This window comes from Stenella coeruleoalba (genome assembly GCF_951394435.1).
Source record: "Stenella coeruleoalba genome assembly, chromosome: 4".
Lineage (NCBI taxonomy): Eukaryota > Metazoa > Chordata > Mammalia > Artiodactyla > Delphinidae > Stenella > Stenella coeruleoalba.
Window position 1 is genome coordinate 19088030 of NC_137149.1, and position 9072 is coordinate 19097101.

At 37.8% G+C, this 9072-nt stretch overlaps 1 pseudogene across 1 annotated transcript; it reads right to left on the reverse strand.

Moving 5' to 3' along the window:
• Nucleotides 1–3994: 3994 nt before the first annotated feature.
• On the reverse strand, nucleotides 3995–7180 carry LOC307185565 (ATP synthase subunit O, mitochondrial-like; annotated as a pseudogene). The gene is made up of 2 exons: nucleotides 7053–7180; nucleotides 3995–6062 (listed from the first exon to the last, which is right to left on the reverse strand). The product of its transcript is annotated as an ATP synthase subunit O, mitochondrial-like (transcript).
• Between the last annotated feature and the right edge of the window lie 1892 nt (nucleotides 7181–9072).

Below are 9072 nucleotides of genomic sequence, written 5' to 3' on the forward strand. Positions count from 1 at the left end.
GATGGTTAGTGATGTTGAGTAGCTTTTCAATTGCCTTTTGGCCATCTGTATGTCTTCTTTGGAAAAATGTCTGTTCAGATCCTCTGTCCATTTTTAATAGGGTTGTTTTATTGATCTTGCGTTGTATGAGTTCTTTTATATTTTGGATCTTAACCCCTTATCAAATGTGTCATTTGCAAATATCTTTCTGCCATTCAGTAGGTGGCCTCTCATTTTGTTGATAGTTTCCTTTGCTCTGCAAAAGTTTTTTAGTTTGATGTAGTCCCGTTTGTTTATTGTTGCTTTCGTTCCCTTGCTTGAGGAGACATATCCAAAAGAATATTACTAAGGCTGATGTCAAAGAGCTTACTGGGTGTGTTTACTTTTAGAAGTTTTATGGTATCTAATCTTATATTTAAGTATTTAATCCATTTTGAATTTATTTTTGTGCATAGTGTGAGAGAGTAGTCCAGTTTGATTATTTGGCATGTAGCTGTCTAATTTTCCCAAGACCATTTGTTGAAAAAGCTGTCTTTTCCCCACTGTATATTCTTGCCTCCTTTGTGGTTGATTAATTGCCTATATAAGTGTGGGTTTATTTCTGGGTTCTCTAGTCTGTTCCATTGATCTATGTGTCTCTTTATGTGCCAATACCAGACAGTTTTAATGACTGTATCTTTGTAGTATAATTTGAAATCAGGGAACATGATACCTCCAGCTTTGTTCTTCTTAAGATTTTTCTTTGGCTATTCAGGGTTTTTTTGTGTTTCCATACAAATTTTAGAATTATTTGTTCTAGTTCTGTGAAAAATGCCATTGATATCTCAAACTCTTGTGGTTGTCTAAGTAGTCTACTTTGTTCTTAGTGCCTCTCTGTAGTTGAGCATGTGCCAAAATCTTTCATTGTCCCAAAGGAGAGGACTTCAGTCATTACCTAGATGCAGACTGATTGGAAGCTGGACCCTCAGGGATCAGCTTTTAAAGTATGAAGACTTTTGGGGGAAGACTCAGCAGTAGGCTTTTCTGTTTCATGGGAAGACTCAGCAATGGGCTTTGCAGTTTGCTCCCTCTGCATTGAGTTCTGGGGTGACAGCTAATTAAGAACTTTTCTTTGTTTGCTTCCATCCCATTTAACCCACAAACCCAACCCTACTAGCCACCAGAGCCAGGCTATCAAGAGCTGTGTCCTCTGGGTGGCAGCTACAAAAGCTGTGGTACCAGGCATGTGCACAAGCTCCTTTCTCAGAGAGCCACTGGTGACCTGACTTGGGGCAGAGGGAAAACATGAAGATGGCACCCACCAGCCTCTCTGGTCTCTGGAGAGGTTTTCAATGGTCCCTTATATACTTGTTTTAGTTGAAGCCTGCCCCTCAGGCCACGGGTAGGAAGATAAATTAATAAGCTTCTTTCACAGAAAGACTGGGCATGTCAGTCTGCTGCTTCTCCACCATGCCCTGGGGGAATAGCCAGTTAAGAACTCTGTTTTTTACAGTCCTGTGGGACTTACGAATATAAGCCTTTCTGTCCACCAGAGCCAGCAGTCAAGGGGTGACTCTTGGGTGATATGCACAAAAACTAGGGCACCAGATATGTGCACTAACCCCTTTCTGGGAGATACCATGACCTGGAGTTATGCAGAGGGAGAGCACAGGGCTTCCCTGGTGGCGCAGTGGTTGAGAGTCTGCCTACCGATGCAGGGGACACGGGTTCGTGCCCCGGTCCGGGAAGATCCCACATGCTGCAGAGCGGCTGGGCCCATGAGCCATGGCCGCTAAGCCTGCGCGTCTGGAGCCTTTGCTCCGCAATGGGAGAGTCCATAGCAGTGAGAGGCCCGCGTACCGGGAAAAAAAAAAAAAAAAAAAGAGGGAGAGTACAAAGGTGGCCTCTGTTATCTTTGGAGAATATTTCAGTGGGGGCCTAATGTGTGTTACATTAGATGCCTGCCCCTTAGACCAAAGCTTTAAGATAAGCAAATAGACCTCTTTTACAGAAAGACTGGGTGTTTCAGTCGGCTTCCTCACCGCTTGGCCCAGGATGTCCTCAGAACTGTTTCTCAGTTCACTATAGCCTTCTGTGTTTTGTGGATGCAAGTCCTGTGTTGCTAGATGTTTTGGGGGCTCATCTCTCAGGTGCAGGTCTTAAAAGTTGCCAGGTGTGGGGTTCAGACCCTTTGTTCCTCAGGGAGAAGCTTGGAGTTGTGAGTTTCCTACTGATTGTGGGTCACCACACTAGGGGTGGGGTTTTCAGCAAGATTGTGTCTCAGCCTCTCCTGCCTGTTCCGATGTGGGGTTTTTTGGTCGCCCATTGCGTAGGAGTTTTTCAGCTAGTTTTGTGGTTTCTTTCAGAGGAAATTGTTTTATATGTAGCTGTATATTCGGTGTGTCTGTGGGAGGAGGTGAGTTCGGGATCTTACTACTTCACCATCTTGAACCATAACTTCTACTGTGGTGTTCTAATGGTGATTTTCTCTTTCTTTCATTCCTCTTACATTTGTTATTTGGAATTCTTTTTAAGAAACGTTAGTCCCCTTCCCTTACATACCAGTGTGGAGTCACTGATATTTATTTTATTATTTGGGTATAATCCATTACTGTCATTATTTTGTCGTTCAGATTATTCCAACATTGGGAGCTCTTTCATTGTTGCCTCCTGTGCCCTTTTGACATGTTCCCATTTTAAAGAAAGTATTTCCTTACTTTCTGGAACTATAAGATGTGCGTGTATTTTCCACGCCCCACACCTACTCCAGGAAGCCCTGGTTATTTTTACTGGATAATGATAATGAGAAACTAAGATCTTGGAGCTAGTTGTACTTGTTGCTTTAGAAGTGTCATTGCTTCTATGCTTGCACAGAAAACAGAACTAGTAAATATATTTAAGTATGCTAACTCATATATGCAGACACATTTGTATTTTGGTATCTGTACATAATGATGAGTTTATACCTTTGTCTGTAATCCAACACCACAACATTCATTCTAGCCTTCCCCCTCGCCTGTGTGTCTCTTCTTACTCTGACAATGAGAAATGTGGCTGTGTCTACAGTTTATCTGTTGAGCACGTAAAGTAGTCACAGATTTGTTAACCAGTATGAGAAACATATTTACCAACTAAAGCACAGTGCTTAGTTCTTTTTTTATTCTTTAGTCTTACATTATCTGGTCAGAACACTGTTTTCCAGAGTTACTTAGGTCAGTTGTTTTTCCATCCCCTTCAGTGAGATCATGTCATGGTTTTATAACACAGTTATATTCATTTGTCACAGTCTGCACTTCATCCTGGCATCCCTCTTGGTCTTTTAAACTTGCATACAGTTAAGCTTACTTTCGTCAAGTGCAGTTCTGTGGGTCTTGACAGATACATGGGGTCATATATTGACCATCTCAGTTCCATGCAGAATGGTTCCATTACCCTAACATTTCCATATGTGACCCACCCCTGTTCCTTCCCTTTACTCTTGGAAATCACTGGTCTGTTTTCAGTATAGCTTTTTTTTTCCTTTTCTATAATGTCATACAAATAGTATCATACAATATGTAACCTTTTAGATCTGGCTTCTTTCATTTAGAAAAACACATTTAAGATTCAGCCAAGTTGTTAGGTGAATAAATAGCTTATTCATTTTTGTCGCAGAGTAGTATTCCATTGTATGCATATAACACTGTTTATCTGTTCACCTGTTGAAGGACATTTTGGTTGTTACCACTTTTTGGTAATTATGAATACAGCTACTTACCTTAAGTAGGATTGCTGGGTTATACAGTAAGTGTCCTAGTCTGTTTGGGCTGCTATAACAAAAATACCATAGACTGGGTGGCTTAAATAGCAAATATTTCTCATAGTTCTGGAGGGTTGCAAGTCCAGATTGCTGGCAGATTCCGTGTCTGATGAAAGATGCCGCTTCCTGGTTCATAGATGGCCATCTTCTTGCTGTGTCTTCACATGGCAGAAGGGACAAGAGAGCAATCTGGAGTCCCTTTTATAAGGGCACTAATCCCATTCATAAGGGCTCATGATCTAATCACCACTCAGAGGTCCCACTTCCACTTACCGTCACATTGGGAATTAGGTGTCAAGATATGAATTTTAGGGAGGCCCCAACATTTGGTCCATAGCAGTAAACGTATACTTAAATTTAGAAAAAACTGCCAGAATTTTCCAGAGTGACTATAACATTTTTGCAATCCCACCAACAATAAATAATTCCTATTGCTGTGCACTCTTACCAGCATTTGGTATTGTTAGTTTTTTTAACTATTATTTTAGCCATTATAGTAAGTATGTAGTGGTATCTAATTGTTGTTTTAATACGCACTTCCCTAATGACTAATGATGTTGAGTATCTTTTCATATATCTTTGCCATTCTTTAGTTAAGTGTCTGTTCAAGTCTTTTGCCCATTTTCTAATTGGAAATTTTCTTATTAAGTTTGAAGAGTATTTGTATATTCTTTATACAGATCCTTCATTGGATATGTGGTTTGCAGATATGTTCTCCCAGTTAGTGGCTTGAGTATTTATTCTCTTAACAGTGTCTTTGTAGATCAGAAGTTTTTAATTTTGATCAAGTCCAATTTACAGGCATACCTTGGAGATATAGTATGTTCAGTTCCAGACCACTGAAATAAAGTGAGTATCACAGTAAAGCGAGTTAACACGAAGTTTTTTGTTTCCCAGTGCATATGAAAAATATGTTTACACTATACTGAAGCTTATTAAGTGTGAAATAGCATTATATCTAAAAAAACAATGCACATACCTTAATTTAAAAATACTTAATTGGTGAAAAATTCTAACCAGCATCTGATGATACAGGCTTGCCAAACATTCAATTTGTGTAAAAAAAAAAAAAAAAAAAATGCAGTATCTGCGAAGCACAATAAAGCAAAGCTCAGTAAAACGAGGTATGCCTATGTCAATGTTTTCTTTTATGGATCATGCTGTTGATACTGTCTCTAAAAACTCATTGCCAAACCCCAAGGTCACACATTTCCCCTATGTTTACTTCTAGACAGTTTTATAATTTTAAGTTAGGTATATGATATATTTTTCCACTTGGAGTTAATGTTTTGTATAAGGTAGTAGGATTATGTTGAGCTTTTTTTTTTTTTTATGCCTATGGACATCCAGTTATTCCAACACCATTTGAGAAAACTATTTTTTTTCTATTGAGTTTCTTTTGCACCTTTGTCAAAAAACAATTTGGCATATTTATGTGAAGGCTACTTTTTCTTAAAACACTGGTTAGAACTTCCAGTATGGTATTATATATCATAGCAGTGAAACATTGCTTTGTTCTGGATTTTAAAGGGAAAGAATTCATTCTCTCACCATTAACTATGCTGTTAGCTATAGGTTTTTCACAGATGTCCTTTATTAAGCTTAGGAAATTCTCTTCTGTTCCTAATTTGATGAAGATTTTTTTTTTTTATTGTTAATGGATGTTGAATTTTCTTGAATGCTTTTTTGTATCTTTTGAGATCTTTTTCTTTTTTTTCTGTTCAGGAAGCATTTTATTGTTGCTCCAAGTTTAAGAATTTTCACTGACAGAAAATCAACTTTTAGAAACTCTCCCACATTGCTCTGCTCAGCTTCTGAATCTTGGGATTTGCAGACATTCAACATATTTCTCTCCAGTATGGACAATCATTTCACCCATGATTGATGGATCAGTCTTAACTTCCAAGTTCAATACTTGGCCTTTACTTAGGAAGCTCTTCAGGACCGTTTTTTAATTCAGTAAGAGTGGCTTCATCTAAAGAAGTTGCAGTGTTAACTCTGCAACGTGCTTCTCTATGGTGGACACTCATTGTAGAAAAGGCAGAAATAACTCCAGCGATATTGTTCAAGTGACCATTTTCAGCAAGCAAATTGAGCAGGTTGGACATGAGGGGAGAAAACCTCTCTTTTGTTGTCATGTCATTTAAGCTTTTCACTTTAATGGAACGCTTTGCATAGGGATTCATAATAGAAGCAGCCGTTTTGGGTTCCTTCAAGATTTGTACTATTCCTTTTCTACTTGCTTCAGTTTATCCTGTTTAAATGCAGTAGAATAAAGAGCATATCAGAAAACGCTTTTGCGTACCTCGTGCAGTCAGATCTCATGTTTTTCAAACTTTACTAATGAAAAACCCGAGAGGCAGATAAATTCGTTAGCTTTCCCGACATCATAACAGCAGGTGAGGGTGAGCCAAGGGCTCTCCCTCCTGTACCACAGCCTCCACGGTGCCCTGGGGTCCTTTGTACATCTCACAAGCGCCGTCACTGTGCTGACTGCCAGGGAGTGCAAGATGGTGAGAACAGTCGCTGCTCTTGGAGACACAAAGAGCAAGCTGGGAGGACAGATTTGTGGGCAAATAATTGTGGCAGTGTGATAAGTGTCTGCTGAAGTATGGACAAGGAGTCCGAAGGGGAGATTCCTTGACTCTGCCTGGAGGTATTGGGGGAGGCATCCAGGAGGACATGCCCTGTGAGCTGACCTTGGAAGGGTGGGGCTGGATCGTGACCAAAGCACAGCCGTGAGTGGATGTTAGGCTGGGGGAAAGTGATGAAGAGGGGCGTTGTCTCATGCCTCTCATGGTCTTCAGGAAGTATCTTGTCCCTGCCATGGTAGCATTTACTAATTGTTAAGCGAGGGGCTGCAGAGTTCTTGCCAACATTGATTTCCTCATTCTCCCCTGCTCCCTGCTTTTTAAATTGCAAAAGCACTATAGGCTAATGGTAAAAATCGCAAGCAATACAAAAAACAAAATAGCAGTTAAAAAAAAAAAAAAAAGGGAAAGGTCTGTCTTATTCCTTCCTTAATCTCCTTACTTGAGACAGTTGCTATGAATATGTAGTTTGGTGGGTATTCTTCCAGTATTTTTCTATAGATATGCAGACATACAAACTATTTAGTTTGTTTTGCAGCAGTGAAGTTATATATATTGCTCTGCAGTTGCCTTTGTGGTAGTATGTGGGCAAATTGCCATTGTTTTTTTTAACAGCTGTAAGTTGTGTCCAGTGTTTTTGCAAGTACAAATACCTAACGTTGCAGTAAATATTCTCGTACGTATAAAAAAACCCAAAAACATACCATATATCTGAACAGGTGGCCTCATCACAAGCTTGGCAAATGGCCTGACCACAGATGTGCTGAAGCATCACACCTGCAGGGAGAGCCCAGACACTGCTGGGGTGGCCATCTTCTTCTGGGTGGCTGTAGGTCAGAGGTCTTTCTTTTAAAATTTAGTTTGTTAATACAGTGAATTACATTGATTGATTTTCAAATGTTGAACCATCCTTGAATTTCTGGGGTGAACTTCACTTGTGTGTTATGTATTATCCTTTCAATATATTGCTGTGTTCAATTAGCTACTATTTTGTTGAGGATTTTTGCATCTGTGTTCACGAGGAATATTGGGCTATAAGTGTTTCTTTCTTGTAATGTCATTGGTTTTAACATTAGGATAATTTGGCCTCATAGAATCAGTTGGGAAGTATTCAGTATTCTACTTTCTGACAAAGATTAGGTAGAATTAGTATTATTTCTTCTTTGAATGTTGTATTTTACAGTAAATTTTTCAGAATTTTTTCAGTAAAACCATCTGGGGCAGGAGTTTTCTTTTTTTTCAGGGCAGGGAGAAGGTTTTAACTTACAAATTCAATTTCTTTAATCAATATAGAAATATTTATGTTATCTATTTCTTAGGTGAGTTTTGGTATTTTGCACCTTTTAAGGGATTAGCATATTACATCTAAGTTTTGTGTAATTGTGCCAAATACATGGCCATATAATTTTTTATTATTATCTTAATGTCTGTGAGATAAGTAGTGATATCCCCTCTTTTATTCCTAATATTGGTAACTTGTGTCTTCTTCAGCCAGACTAGAGGTTGATCAATTTTATTGATGTTTTCAAAGAAGCAGATTTTGGCTTTATTGATTTTTTCCTGTTATTTTTCTGTTTAAATTTTATTTATCTCTGCTCTCATCTTTATTATGCCCTTCCTTCTTCTTGCTTTGGATTTGTTATTTTTGCTCTCTGATTTCTTTATTCAGGCATAGTTTACTGATCTCAGGTCTTCTTTTCTAATATGAATGTTTAATTCTATAAATTTCCCTCGAAGCACTGCTGTAGCTGCATCCCACAAATTTTGATACATTTTCATTTTCATTTAGCTTAAAATATTCTAAAATTTCCCTTGGGACTTCCTCTTTGACTCTTGGCTTACTTAGAAGTGTGTTGTTAAATTTCCAGATATTTCAGGATTTTTTTCAGATATCTTGTTTAATTCTGTTATGGTTTAAGACATACTATCTTTGTATGATTTCTATTTTATACTTGTTAAGGTTTGTCTTAGGGTTGAGTATGGTCTGTTTTGGGAATGTTCTGTTTGAACTTGGGAAGAATCTATATTCTGCTGTTGTTGGGTAGAGTGTTTTATAAATACCAGCTAAGTCGAGTTGACTTTTAGTGTTGTCCAGGTCATCTATATTTCTACTGATTTTCCTCCTACTTGTTCTATCAGTGACTAAGAGAGGCATCTTGATATCTCCAGCTATAATTGTGAACATGTCTATCTTTTCATTCCTATCTGTTTTTAGTTTTTACCTCACATATTTTAAAGTGTAGATGTATACACATATAGGATTATTATGTCATCCTGGATGACTGATCACTTTATGTCACATCACTGTTTGGTCTGATAATATAATATTCCTTGTTGTGTAGTTTATTTTTTATGAAGTTAATATATCTCCTCCAGCTTTCTTTTAGTGTTTTCATGATATGTATCCTTTCGTTTTAAACCTATCTGTATCTTTATATATAAAGTGAATTTATTGTGGTTAGTGTATGGTTAGGTTTTGTTTTTTTATCCAATCCAATATATATATATATATATTTTTTACTGGTATGTTAGGCAATTCACATTTAAAATGATTATTAATGTGGTTGGATTAAAATCTTTAATCTTAAGGCTAGATGTTTTCTGTTCCATTATTTTTTGCTGACTTCTCTGGGTTTAATTGTACATTTTTTTATGATTCCATTTTATCTCCTCTGTTGACTTAATATTTAGATGTCATTTAAGAACGTTTTTAGTGGTTGCTCT